This window comes from Crocuta crocuta, unplaced genomic scaffold, assembly GCF_008692635.1.
Source record: "Crocuta crocuta isolate KB4526 unplaced genomic scaffold, BGI_CrCroc_1.0 scaffold88, whole genome shotgun sequence".
Lineage (NCBI taxonomy): Eukaryota > Metazoa > Chordata > Mammalia > Carnivora > Hyaenidae > Crocuta > Crocuta crocuta.
In genome coordinates this window covers 2427789-2442020 of record NW_027532420.1, presented here as the reverse complement: position 1 = coordinate 2442020, position 14232 = coordinate 2427789, and the positions used below count along the sequence as shown (strand labels likewise).

Sequence of the window (14232 nt, the reverse complement as noted above, 5' to 3'; positions counted from 1 at the left end):
AGAAGATAATCTCTATAGATATTTATGTAAAGTTGAAAACAGTTGCCTAGCTAAGCACTAAGGAATTAAGATAAATGTTGACAAGCACTTTCATTATATAAAACAATAAATAATTTGAGAATAAAGATTATCCTGATTGTCTGAATATCAAGAAATAGATTGCAATTAAAATTGAAATTAAGCAAATGTGTTAGAACATGAACTCTATAAATGTTAATGCTAGAATATGTCATTACATACTTAGGAAGATAATAAAAAATAAAAAAAACTATGAAAATCCTATATTAAAGTCTAAAACATAAAATTGATAGTGTTTCCAACTTTTTAAATAGCTATCTTCATTTGAAAGTATGTTTAAGTGTTTGCTATTTCTAAAACCAAATACACTTTTGTAAGGTTTTTTAAGTGACACTAAGCCCTCAAGGACTATCCATTTTGAAAAAATAAAGTAAAGCCCTATAAATGTAATTGGCACATACATAAAACATAACTGTAGCTTTAAGTATAGTTGTCTGCATGTACACGGATATCTGGGGGGAAACAAAATGGAATGTATATGGATTTGACTGTGTTACAGACTAAATTTAAATGCAATGACTTCTACTAATTTGCAACCTGTGTAACTTTCCATTTGGAAGAAGACTCTGATTATTATTTCAAAATAAATATATTTTGAATACAACAATAAATTAGAATTGTCTGAAGTTGGAATGTAAAATATTTGGGGCATTAACATTTCAAAATACTTATATGATGTTATTTTCTTTTATACTTGTCATTGATGTTTTAAAAATTGTTAATTAAGCAATACTTATTTGGGATTCTAATTAAAAGTTGTGGTATCAAGAAATATATTACAGAAATTAAGAAATATTTTAAGAATATTTTTAGTATTTTAATAGATATTTTTAATTAAAAATTATTATTAAATTTTAAAAACTTAAAATATTTTAAAAATATTTTAAGAATAATTATTATTCTTAACATATTCTAAATATATTAAGAAATTCTTACTCAAGTGACTCTACCCTATCTGTGGATTTTCAACAAATGCACATTAAACAACAGGAAGAATTAACAGTTTAAAACTAATAAAATTATTTCTGGATTGCATTTCAAGAGCTAGAGAGCAGTGGTCTCAAATTGGGGTTTACAGAGGCACTTGGGTAGCTCAGTCGGTAGAGCATCAGCTCTTGGTTTTGTCTTAGGTCATGATCTCATGGTTCGTGGGTTTGAGTCCTGTATCAGGGTCCTCACTGACAGTGTGGGGCATGCTTTGGATTCTCTCTACCCTTCCCTGCTCATGCTCTCTCTGTCTCCGTCTCTCTCTGTCTTTCTCTCAAAATAAATAAACCTAAAAAAATTGTGGCTTATAAGGGCACAGTCAGTTAAGTGTCTGACTTCAGCTCGGATCATGATCTCGAGGTCCGTGAGTTCAAGCCCCACTGTGCTGACAGCTCAGAGCCTGGAAACTGCTTCGGATTCTGTCTTCCTCTCTCTCTGTCCCTTCGCCTCTTCGTGCTTTGTCTCTCTTTCAAAAATAAATGAACATTAAAAATTTGTTTTAAAAAATGGGGTTTATATACTTCATGGGGGTATGCAAACATTTCCTGGGGTATGTAGATAGAGATAGTTTTAAGATTATTAACATAAAATCTACAACTATTCTATGTAGTTCTCCTAAAATTAATCTGGCAGAAATCCCACTCTACCCATTTTCGAAAATAATGGCTTTTCTTCTTCATGCTTAGTGTAGGCACTGCCCCTATGTAAAATATACTGGAGCACCTGACGAATAAACAAAATGAAGAATTTCACTGGTGTTTGTATTAAAAAGTGTATGACTAATGCTTAGGAAGCATTGAATTAGTTTGCATATAAATGCAAGTCACTGAGTTCCCAATTCTTCCCTTAGGACAAAATTAAGGTAAAATGGAACAAGTTATTAACGAACAAAATAGAGTTTATTTTTGATGCTAGAGTACCATAGGACTTTTTGATTTTTAAATCAGTAAGGGTCTAACGAATTGCACAGCACTGCTGTTTCCCTTTTGTTTATACATAAGATGTTTTCTGTGGTTATGGTTGTAAAGTTGAAAATAATGGAATTGATGGAGAACAGGGTCATATTCAACCAATAAGCAGTATTCATTCAAAGACCCATAAATTTTCGGGGCCCCTGGGTGGCTTAGTCGGTTAAGCGTCCAACTTTCACTTGGGTCATGATCTCATGGTTCGTGGGTTCGAGCCCCGCGTCGGGCTCTGTGCTGACTGCCAGCTCAGAGCCTGGAGGCTGTTTCAGTCTGTGACTCCCTCTCTCTCTGACCCTCCCCTGCTCACGCTGTCTCTCTCTCTCTCTCTCTCTCCTAAAAATAAATAAAACATTAAAAAAAAAAAGACCCATAAACTATTTTCAAAGGCCAGTCCACATAATTAAGATGCATTGTGAAAATGTGTGTTAATATTTAAAAATTACACATGCTTACTAATTTACTTGAATCAGTTACGTAAGACTAATAATTATTATGATTTAATCCATAGAAAAATTCTTAAGCACTTGACTCAGAATTACCTAAAATTTAAAAACTATGTGCAAATACATATATACACATACATACATTTATTCACACACTTTAGTGTGTATATATTTTACTGCAGAAAGCTAATAAAATATTATAAGCATAGAGTATATTGGCTTAAAGTTTTTGGAATAATGTAATTATATTCAGAGGGTCTATATTTTTTTTTTTATCTAAGAGACTATTATTTTATATCTTAAGTTAATGAAGGATGATACCAAATATCTATGGTGCTTAGTCTCTTGACTACATTTTATGCTTGTTGGTTACATATGATCATTTTTTCTTTAGAATGACCTTATTTACAATGTATTGGAAATTGTTTACTTGTAACTTGAATTTCACGATAAAAACATTTGATGACAAACTATATATGCACATGGTATTGGTTGACATTCTTTAAGGGGTAGTTGTAGAAAATGTTTGAAGTCTCTGCTATATATGGTACGAACAAGGACATAAATGTGGTATAAAGAGACAAATGAAATGGCTGAACATAGAATGTATTCAAAGAGAGAGGGCATTAATCCTATATCCAAGTAAAATGATAGGTATAAGTTCATGGTTATAGAAAGAAGGTATGGACTGTAAGGAGCTATAACCATAAGGTAGGAAATGTCAGAAATATATGATGATGATACTGAAAAGTTGATAGCATGCAAAATTAAAGAAATCTTTGAAAATGAAAGAATTTTAGGTTTATGAATAACTTAATATTTGCTATAAGCTTTTGAACTTGAGACAGGAAGATCATATTAATAACTATACTGATGTATAATCAGCTTACATAATTATAAATGACATTTAAATAATATATATTTTATAATTTTATGTAAAGTATTAAATTATAAAAATAAATTATGGACAACATAAAAAATATAATTCTTAATATAATTATTATTTTCAGCTATGACATAGACTTTATCCAGTCATTTAAGGAAAATAAAATCCATTCATGTCACACAATGGCTAGTCAGGAAGATTAACATAAAAAAGCCAAAAATTGACACCGAGGAGAATTGTAAGGGGCATTTATACATCTCAGGAATATTTAGAAAAGATGGCATCACATATGTTGCTTTCAACAATATAATACTGGCTTTTGGAAAGAAAGGTTATCTTTACCCAGTTAGCCACATCTTTGCTTTTCCACTATTTTTGCTTATTTATTTTGGGGAGGGGGCAGAAAGAGAGAGAGAGAGAGAGAGAGAATCCCAAGCAGGCTCTTCCCTGACAGGGGCTCAATCTCCTGAACAGTGAGATCATGACCCAAGGCAAAATCAGAGTCAGACTCTCAACTGAGCCACCTGGATGGTACAAAACTAAATGTCCTTGCTTTTTGCTTTTTAGATCTTGCTTATCTTCACATTAGTACATAATATACATTATTGCTTGCTACGTGAGGTATATTGTCGGAGAGTTAACAAGTACATACCAGTGCATTACAAATTTGGTTATCCTTTGCAAAATTGTTGTTATTGTAGTAGATATTATGGTTATTGCTTGCAAAATGCATTTTCACTGATACCAGTCCTGTTCTTCAAACCAGCAATGTAACACCAACACAAGGAGGGAAGAATGGAAACAATTTTGAAGTCATTATTTTAGAAGTGATAATAGGAAACACAAAGGCAAACATCGGTTAAGGACAGAATGTTTGTAAAAACTGAAGAGACAGGCAACCCTTGGGAAATTCCCATAAGTGAAATGAAACAAAAATAGTTCAGGAATAAAACAAAATAATTGTCAGTTACGTTGAAAGGCATTCAGGTTAATGTATTGATAGTATAAATGGAAGGAGGGGGAAGCCCACATAAAGAAGGCCATCATTTGGCCAACAGACACAGGGAACAATGATCAACATCCCTCCTCATCAGGGAAATGCAGATCAAAACCACACTGAGATACCACCTCACGCCGGTCAGAGTGGCTAAAATGAACATGTCAGAACACTATAGATGCTGGTGAGGATGTGGAGAAAGGGATATCTTCTCACACTGTTGGTGGGAATGTATCCTTGTGCAGCCCCTCTGGAAAACAGTGTGGAGGTTCCTCAAAAAATTAACAAAAGAACTCCCCTATGACCCAGCAATAGCACTGCTAGGAATTTACCCAAGGGATATAGGAGTGCTGATGCATAGGGGCGCATGGACCCCAATGTTCATAGCAGCACTCTCAACAATAGCCAAAACATGGAAGGAGCCTAAGTGTCCATCAACAGAAGAATGGATCAAGAAGATGTTGTATATTTATACAATGGAATACTACATGGCAATGAGAAAGAATGAAATCTGGCCATGTGTAGCAACATGGATGGAACTCGAGTGTGTTATGCAGGGGGCATAAATAGTTGGGGAGAGGGAGGGAGGCAAACCATGAGAGACTCTTGAATGCTGAGAATCAACTGAGGGCCGATGGTGGTGGGGGAGAGGGGAAGGGGGAGATGGGCATGGAGGAGGGCACTTGTGGGGATGAGCACTGGGTGTTATATGGAAACCAACTTGACAATAAATTATTTAAGAAAAAAAAAGGCCATCATTAGCAGTGGCAAAAGAAAACACAGGGTGATAGTTTTGACTACTCATTTAAGGATTCTGGTGTTAAAAAAAAAGAGCACGTTAAACTTTATTGACCCAATAAATAATTATAATGAGTTTTGTGGTTTTCTGAACAAAAAGCAATTGTCTAAGCAGCGAAGGAAAGGAATTCCACTTGGAAACACGGGTTGTTGGAGCACAACCTGGGTCGCTCAAACCCCAGGGGCCTCATAGTCTGGAATTCCAGACCAAGAGTGAAAGAATTGGTGATGCATATGTGTCTTTGAAAAAAAAATTGTTTCTGATGTTTTAAAAAACAGGTTGGCCTTAACCTGGTAAAAGGAAAGTCTACTGACTTTTACGGATAGATGGATGCCTTCTTAAAATAGTTGCCTAATGATTTAGATGCATATTTAGCTGCCATTTAATCTTTTTTTCCAGAAAAGCATATTTTAGTAACAAGACTAGAGCTGATTGTGTTTCAAGGAACCGATTTTGTCTCTTTTACAGTGTAAGGATAGAACTGGATAAATATTGAAAAATTAGGAGATATTACTAAAAATCAGCCTTTAAATATAAAAGTATTTAAGCTTATGAAACATGTTTCAAGTACTCAAAACTGTTGTATTTTTTTGAATATTGTAATTTTTACTTAATCTACCTACCAACAGTAACATGATAATTAACATACAAATGGTACGTTACTTGTGTTTGAAAGAATAAAAAATTAGCACAATCATCAAATAAATGACAAAATTGTAGATGTTTAAGTGCTATTTTTAAAAACAAAATTAAAGACAGTATTACAAATTCGTATACATACTATAAAATATACATCTCTCTGGTCAACAGACACATGAAATGATGCTCAGCATCCCTCCTCATCAGGGAAATACAAATGAAAACCACACTGAGATACCACTTCACGCTAGTCAGAGTGGCTAAATTGAGCAAATCAGAGGACTCTAGATGCTGGCGAGGATGTGGAGAAACGGGCACCCTCCTACACTGTTGGTGGCAATGTAAACTGGTGCAGCCCCTCTGGAAAACAGTGTGGAGGTTCCTCAGGAAACTAACAATAGAACTCCCCTAGGACCCAGCAATAGCACTGCTAGGAATTTACCCAAGGGATACAGGAGTGCTGATGCATAGGAGCACATGTACCCCAACGTTCATGGCAGCACTCTCAACAACAGCTAAAACATGGAAAGAGCCTAAGTGTCTATCAACGGACGAATGGATCAAGAAGATGTGGTTTATCTATACCATGGAATACTCCATGGCAATGAGAAAGAGTGAAATCGGGCCACGTGGAGCAACATGGATGGACCTTGAGGGTGTTATGCTGAGTGAAATAAGTCAGGCAGAGAAGGACAAATATCATATGTTTGCACGTATAGGAGGATTAGGAGGAACTTGACGGAGAAACAAGGGGGAGAAGAAGGGCGGAAATGGTGGGGGAAAGGGAGAGAGGAAAACCATGAGAGACTCTTGAATGCTGACAAAAACTGAGGACTGATGGATGTGGGGGGGAGGGGGGAGATGGGCATGGAGGAGGGCACTTGTGGGGATGAGCACTGGGTGTTTTATGGAAACCAATTTGACAATAAACTATTTGTAAATATATATACATCTCTCTCAAAATGATCAAGAAATAATGTCTTTTTAGATACAAGCAAATCTTTTTTGCCTAAGTGAAATATTTGTGCATCTTTACTACTACAAGTGATTGGACAGCTTTATTTCACATGCATTACAAACTAGGATTGCATTTTTGTTTTCCAGTGATAGCAGTTTCATTATAACCTTCAAGATGATTGTATGTTACTTTTAGACAAGATTGATATGCTGCTGAAATCAAATGATAAGCCAAAATATATTTTAGAAATACAAATCGTGCAACAAGAAACATTTAAGGCAAGTGTAAGTATTAAAACTGAATTTGATTGCTGTGACAATAAGTAAGAGTGGATTTCAAATATTTTAAATAGGTGCACCTTTAAGACTACCAACATTTACATATGCAAGCTCAGGATCACATCATATCTGAACCTTGTAATGGCCCATACCACTTTTGTTTTGGCATTTTCATAAGGGATGTTGATTTGAAGTAAATTGGCTAATAATGATATTATTCAGTCTAGCATTTAATAAAAGGCAAATTCACCAACTATGTTGTGACCTAAAGAAGTCTAGTTGTAATTCATTGAAACATCTTCTGCCCAAGAACTCACAACGGCTAGATAACTGAGATGGAAAATGAATTGTTGCAATATGTGGTCTGAGATGTGGAATTAAGGGGTCATGGTAGACAAAGAGGGATTTCTATAATAATCCTTTCATAGAATTACCTCTTACATGTTGGATACTATTTACTCTTCACTATAGAACTTTCTGGATTGGAACCCCTTTAGGTTTAGTTGCCCTTTTAAACTCAAACATACAAGATTAGTATATTATAAAACTTCTTATGCTGACATTATGGTCAACACTTAATGTTGACCAGTCATCAGTTTAAGTGTCAGTGTTTTGTTTCATTGGACCAAATACTTATATTAAAAATAATTACCAAAGAGTGAAGTCATCAAGATTGTAGACTAAGTTCCAAGCCCCTGTACCCTCACAAAAACATTAGAAACACAACTACCAGCAGGCTAAAACTCTGGAAAATTGTCAAAGGACTACAAAAACCACCACATGCCTAATTAAAAAAAAAAAAAAAGCCTCATTTAAAATGGTGGTAAAATGCATGGCATTTTTACCAATCATTTCCCCAAGGCATCCCCAGTGGAGAACACACCACAATGGGGAAAGCACAGTCCTAGTTCTCTGAACTTGAGGAAAAAAGAGTGAATATGATTTTTAATGTTCTAACCTGCTTGGGGTCTGCCTTGAAAAATTGTTATCTGTTTCACTAAACCAAAGACTCTGAGAGTCTGAGATCCCAGCTGTGGTGATTGCTCTAAGAGAAGCCATGGGGAGAAGGAGGCATGGCGTGTGAAAGCTGCAAACCTACGAATGGCCTGGGACAAAGAGGATGGGTACGGTAATAAATAAAACATTTAAGGCTGTGAGAAGAAACGGAGGTGAAACTCTTTGGAAATTGAAGATATTTTAAAACATCTGTGTATATGGGGAATTGAAAAAAAACACATAGGGCTTGGGCTGAGGATGACCTAGATAATCTTAACAGAGCTATAAATGGTAAAGAGATTTAATCAGCAACCACAAAAATCCCAATTAAGAGCTCAGGACTAGATGCCTGCACCAAAGAATTATACTAAACAGTAAAATAAATAAAATTAATACCAGTCCTTTTCAAAATTTTCCAAAAACTGAGGAGAAGGGAATACTTTTTAACTCACTGTGTGAAGCCAATACCCTGATACCAAAGTCAGACAAAAACACACAAGAATATCAGACCAATCTCTCTAAGGAATATACATACAAGAAACTTGAAAAATGCCAGCAAACTGTATTTATCATAGTAAAAGGATTATACATCATGACCAAATAGGATTTATTTCTGGAATACAAAGATGATTCAATACACTAGAATTAATTAGCACAAAAAACCACATCAATAAAGTGGGAAAGGAACGCATGCAATTATCTCTTTTGATAAAAAGCATTTGAAAGAATTCAAAGTATTTCATGATAAATACCACAAACAAGATAAAGAAGAAAACTATCTCAAAGATCATATGTGAAAAGCTCATAGCTTACACAGAGTCAACAGTGAAAGATGATTTTCCTTTAAGATCAGGAAGAAGAAAGGGATACCAACTTTCACTCTTTCTTTTGAACATAGTATTGAGTGTTCAAATGAGATCAATTAAGCAAGAAAAAAATAGAAAAAAGGTATCCAGCTGCAAAGAAAACAGTTCAAATTATTCCTTTTCACATTTGATATGTAGGAAATCACTAATGAATCCACAAAAAATTGAAAATAATAAACTGAGTAAATTTGCAGGATACAAACATGCAAAAATCAATTGCACTTATATATACTGACAATCAACAATCAGAAAAGAAAAATTTACAATAGCATCAAAAGGAATTAAATATTTAGGGATAAACTTAAAGTGATGAAACACTTGTACAGTGAAGACTACAAACATTAAAAGAAAAGAAATTAACTATAAACATTGAAAGAAAGAAATTAAGAAATGAAACCTTCCTTGTTTATGGATTAGAATACTTGCTATGTCAAAACTACCCAAAGTGAGTTACAAATTCGTTGCAATCTCTATTAAAATATCAACAATGTATTTATTGTTTTTGTTTTTACAGAAATAGAAAAATCCACCCTAAAATTCATTTGGAATTTTAAAGGACCTTACATTGTCTAAATAATCTTGAAAAAGAACAAAGTGAGATTTCTCACACTTCTTCATTTCAAAACATACTACAAAGTGATGGTAATCAAAACTGTGTGATACTAATATGAAAGAAGACACACATACCAATGGAAAAAGTAGCACGGAAACAGTATGGTCACATATATGTCCAAATGATTTTCTACAAAGGTTTCAAGAAACTTCAATGTACAAATGGTAGTTTTTTTTTTCAACAGAGGGTGCTCTGAAAATTGGATATCTACATACAAAAGAATGAAGTTGAGTTCTTATGTCATACATAATTAACTCAACATGGATGAGAGATGAAACTGTAAGAACTGAAATCATAAAGGTTTTGGAAGAAGATATAGGGAAAATGTTTTGTGACAGTGGAATTCGAAGTGATTTATTGGATATGAAACAAAGCTACAAGTAACAAAAGCAAATTGGATAAAGTGGCCTCCATCAAAAAAACAAAACAAAAACTTTTATCCATCAAGGGACACTGTCAACAGAGTGAAAAGCCAATGTGAAGAAGGGGAGAAATGCTAATGAGTGACTGATTAATAACCAGAATATACAGAGAACTCCTCAGACCTAACTGCAAATCGAGATGAACAACCGGATTCAAAATTAAGCAAAGGATTAAATAAATACTTCTTCAAAGAAAACATAGAGCTGACCAATAAATATGACATCAATAATCATGAGTTAAATGTAAGCCAAAGCTACAAAGAAATGCTAGATTACATTCACCCTAATGTAAAACAGAAAAAGATTAAAAGTATTGGCTAAAATGTGGAGAAATTGAAACTCCTTGTATTGGAGGTGAGAAGGAAAAATGGTGCAGCCATTGTAGAAAACAGTATGGTGGTTTCTGAAAACATTAAAGATGGTATTACTATATGTAAACGCAGTATTTATCCTTCTGAGTAATACCCAAAAGTATTTTAAGCAGGGATTTGAGATATTTGTATACCATTGTTAATAGGAACAATATTCACAGTGGCCAGAAAGTGGAACTAATCCAAATTAGTCCACTGATGAATGGTTAACTCAATTTGGTATATACCTATAGTAAAACATTATTCAGCCTTAAAAAGGAATTAATTTTTTTTTGCAAAGCTACCAAGTGGCTAAGCAGTGAAGGCCTTATATTAAATAAAATAAGACAGGTGCAGAAATAAAAATACCATATGATCAAACATAAAAGAGGTACTGAGGGTAGTCAGATTCCTGGAGAAAGCAGAATCGTGGTTGCCGGAGGCTAAGAGGAGGAGAGAACAGAAAGTTATTGTTTGATGGGCACAGAATTTTAGTTGCAGGAAATAAATTTCTGGAGATGAATGGTGGTGGTTATACAACTATGGAAATAAGTTAATACCACTAAATTTTAGATTTAAAAGTGGTTAAAATGGTAACATTTATGTTCCATAGCAAAATAATTTGTGAAAGCTCCAAATGCAAGACCATGTAAGTTTTAATGGCTCTCTTATAAATGGTGGCATTCCCGAACATTTAATCATTTTTACAGGCAATGTTTTAAATACCTTAAACAGTGGGGGAGGAATGTTAAGGCATGGCTATTCTTTCTATTTTTCTCCAGCTTTAACTGTTGATAGTCCTCTATTGTTTGCCAAAGTGTGAGCATTTCAGCATAAATGTTCAAATATGAAACGATACTAGTTAAGTGTCGCCCATGTCTAAAATCCTCATGTAATTTAGGCTCCGAAATGAAACGTTTGAATAAATTGGCTTGCTCACAGTAGAACCCAGTATAAGCCAATATCATCATTCCCTTTGTAAGGTCAAAATATTCAGAGGGGGTCCAAGAACTCATATAAACCATACACGAAATTCAACTGAGTGAAGACTTGAATTCTGACTTACTTTTTAATAAACATCATGCTCTTGTCCCTTAATAGTAGATTAATTTCAGTTAAAACCTAAGTCTTACCGGCACACTATGGATCATGTATATTTCTAATACTGTGGTACTTCTACTTTGAAAGTTTACAATCATCCTATTGCATAACCTTTAAGGAAGCACTTATTTTAAAAAATGTAAATTACATTTTCTGTACATAAAAAAATTGAAACTAAGACTTCTTAAGTTACTTCAAACATGAGGCAATATATATGGTCACTTTCATATTTAACAGAGATAATAAGGTAGTTTAATTTTTTAATTGAAACATACCTTACAATATTCTTAGTTTCAGGTGTACATCTTCATTATTTGATATTCCAAGAGTCCAGTTACCATCGTTACCATGCACTTACTACATTGTTGTTAACTATGTTCCCCTGCCACACATTTCATTGTCATGACTTATTTTGTTCCTCGAAGTTAGTACTTCTCAATTCTATTCACCTATTTTGCCCACCCACCATTGTGTTGTAAACAATAGGTTTTCTTCCTGTATGTGAGTCTGTTTGGTTTTGTTCCTATGCTTTGTTTTTCGGATTCACATATCAGTGAAAAACAGTATGTGTCTTTCTCTGTCTTTCTTCCTTTAGCATAATAACCTCTGTGTCCATCTATGTTGTAGCACCTTGCAAGATTTAATTTTTTTTGTGGTTTATTAATATTTCATTATATGCACACATTATGTATATGTATGTACATACACATACACTGCGTCTTTTTTATCCATTCATCTAACAATGGTCTCTTACATTGCTTCCATATTTTGTTTTTTGTTAATACTGAAGTTCACATAGGAGTTCGCATATCTCTTCAAATAGATGGGGCATTTTTCTTGAGATAAATACCCAAAAGTGGAACTGCTGGATTTTATGGTACTTATGTTTTAATCTTACTTACATGCCTCCCAACAATGTATGAGAATCGCCTTTTATTCACATCATTGCCAACACTTGGTATTTTTTATCTCTTTGATAATACTCAATCAGATGAATGTGAGGTGCTCTCTCATTATGGTTTTGATTTGTATTTTCCCTGATGATGAGTAATGTTAAACACTTTGTCGCAGGCATGTTGGCTATTTCATCTTGGGAGAATGTCTATTAGGAGACCTATCTAAACAATATTACAAAGACTAACATTAAAAATTTATTGTCTATATTTTCTTCTAATAGTGTAATGGTTTCAGGTCTTATATTCAAGTCTTCAATCAATTTCACGTTTATTTTTATATATTGTGTAAGATAGTGGTCTAGTTTCGTTCTTTTGCATATGGTGTTCTTTTGCATAATGGTTTTCCAACACTATTTATTGGAGACACTCTTTTTCTCATTGTATATTCCTGTCTGCTTTGTCAGAGATTAATTTACTATATATTCATGGGTTTATTGTGGATTTGCTACTTTTCATTCATCAATGTGTCTGCTTTTGATCAATACGATACTATGTGGAATACTGTAGGCTTGTGGTATAGTTTGAGGTCTGATATTGTGATAAGTGCAGTTTTTTCTTAAGATTGCTTTGGCTGTGTAGGATCTTTTGTGGATTTATACAAATTTTAGTATTGTTCTAATTCTGTAAAAATTGATTTTGTGATTTTTAAGAAAATTGTATGGCATCTGTAGACTGCTTTGTGTGGTGTGGACATATTAACAGTGTTAACTCTTCTATAAGCACACAGTAGTTTTCATTTATTTGTGTCATCTTCCTTTTTTTAACAATGTCTTCTAGTTTTCAGATCACAGATCTTTCACATTCTAGTTTAAATATACTTGTAGGTATTTTATTCTTTTTGATGAATTGGTAAATGATTTCCCTACTTTCTATTTCTGATAGCTTGTGAATAGTGCATAGAAATACAACTGACAGAACCCACTGTTACTCTACTGCTCCCAGAGCAGATAATTCTTTGGATGAGCTCCTCGGTAGTATTTCTCCCTACCGCCACATCAAGGGAAGGGTTCTCATTATTACTGGGCCTTTATCTCTTCTACCCATCACTATGTGCTCCCTCTATCATTTGTTCTGTAAAAACTGTTTAATCAGGCCTCAGTTCTTCTCCAAGAGAAACTTCTCTGTATTTAGGTGTAGATTCAGTGTATTCTTTAAAGGAGGTTATTTTAGCCTCTGCAAAATGTATTCCTTTAAAATTGATTATACATCATAATTTAGGACTGCTTATTATCTGCTATTAGTTTTTAGGCTAATGTGTAATCTTTCCTACAATTCTCAGTTGAGACTATAATAAGACACAATATGCTTAGCAGAAGTAATCAAGCTGGTTTGAAGTTAGAAATCTTCATCAACATTTCAGTACACCCAAAGATTGGAGAAGGCAGTCATGATTTTCAGAGTAATGGTATATTCTGTTTCCTGAGACCATATCTCCTATATAGAACTGAATGTTTTTTATAACATTCATTTATTTTTGAGAAACTGAGAGAGGCAGAGCATGAGCAGGGGAGGGGCAGAGAGAGAGGGAGAGAGAGAGGGTCTGAAGCAGGCTCCAGGCTCTGAGCTGTTTGTCCGCACAGAGTGCAATGCAGGACTCGAACTCACAGACCTGAGATGAAGTCTGACACTCACCGACTGAGCCATCCAGGTGCCCCAGAATTGAATGTTTTTAATGATGAGTAGTTATTTTAGATAATTAAAAACACAGGCTTATTTTTTTTTTAACAAACTGATCATTTTAAGGCAAGCAAAAACTAATAATGCTTTTTTGTTAACCTGCAGCCCTTAAAATAAGTTTGATGGACACACATATGAATATATATAGGGATATAATGAGAAGTATAAGAATATGTAGATGTTTCTATGATATTTACATCTAAAATATATATAAAAAC

At 34.1% G+C, this 14232-nt stretch overlaps 1 long non-coding RNA gene across 1 annotated transcript in view; it reads right to left on the bottom strand.

Moving 5' to 3' along the window:
- Positions 1–14232, bottom strand: part of LOC144243928 (uncharacterized) — a 96117-nt gene that overhangs the window by 46006 nt on the left and 35879 nt on the right. The window lies entirely within an intron of this gene.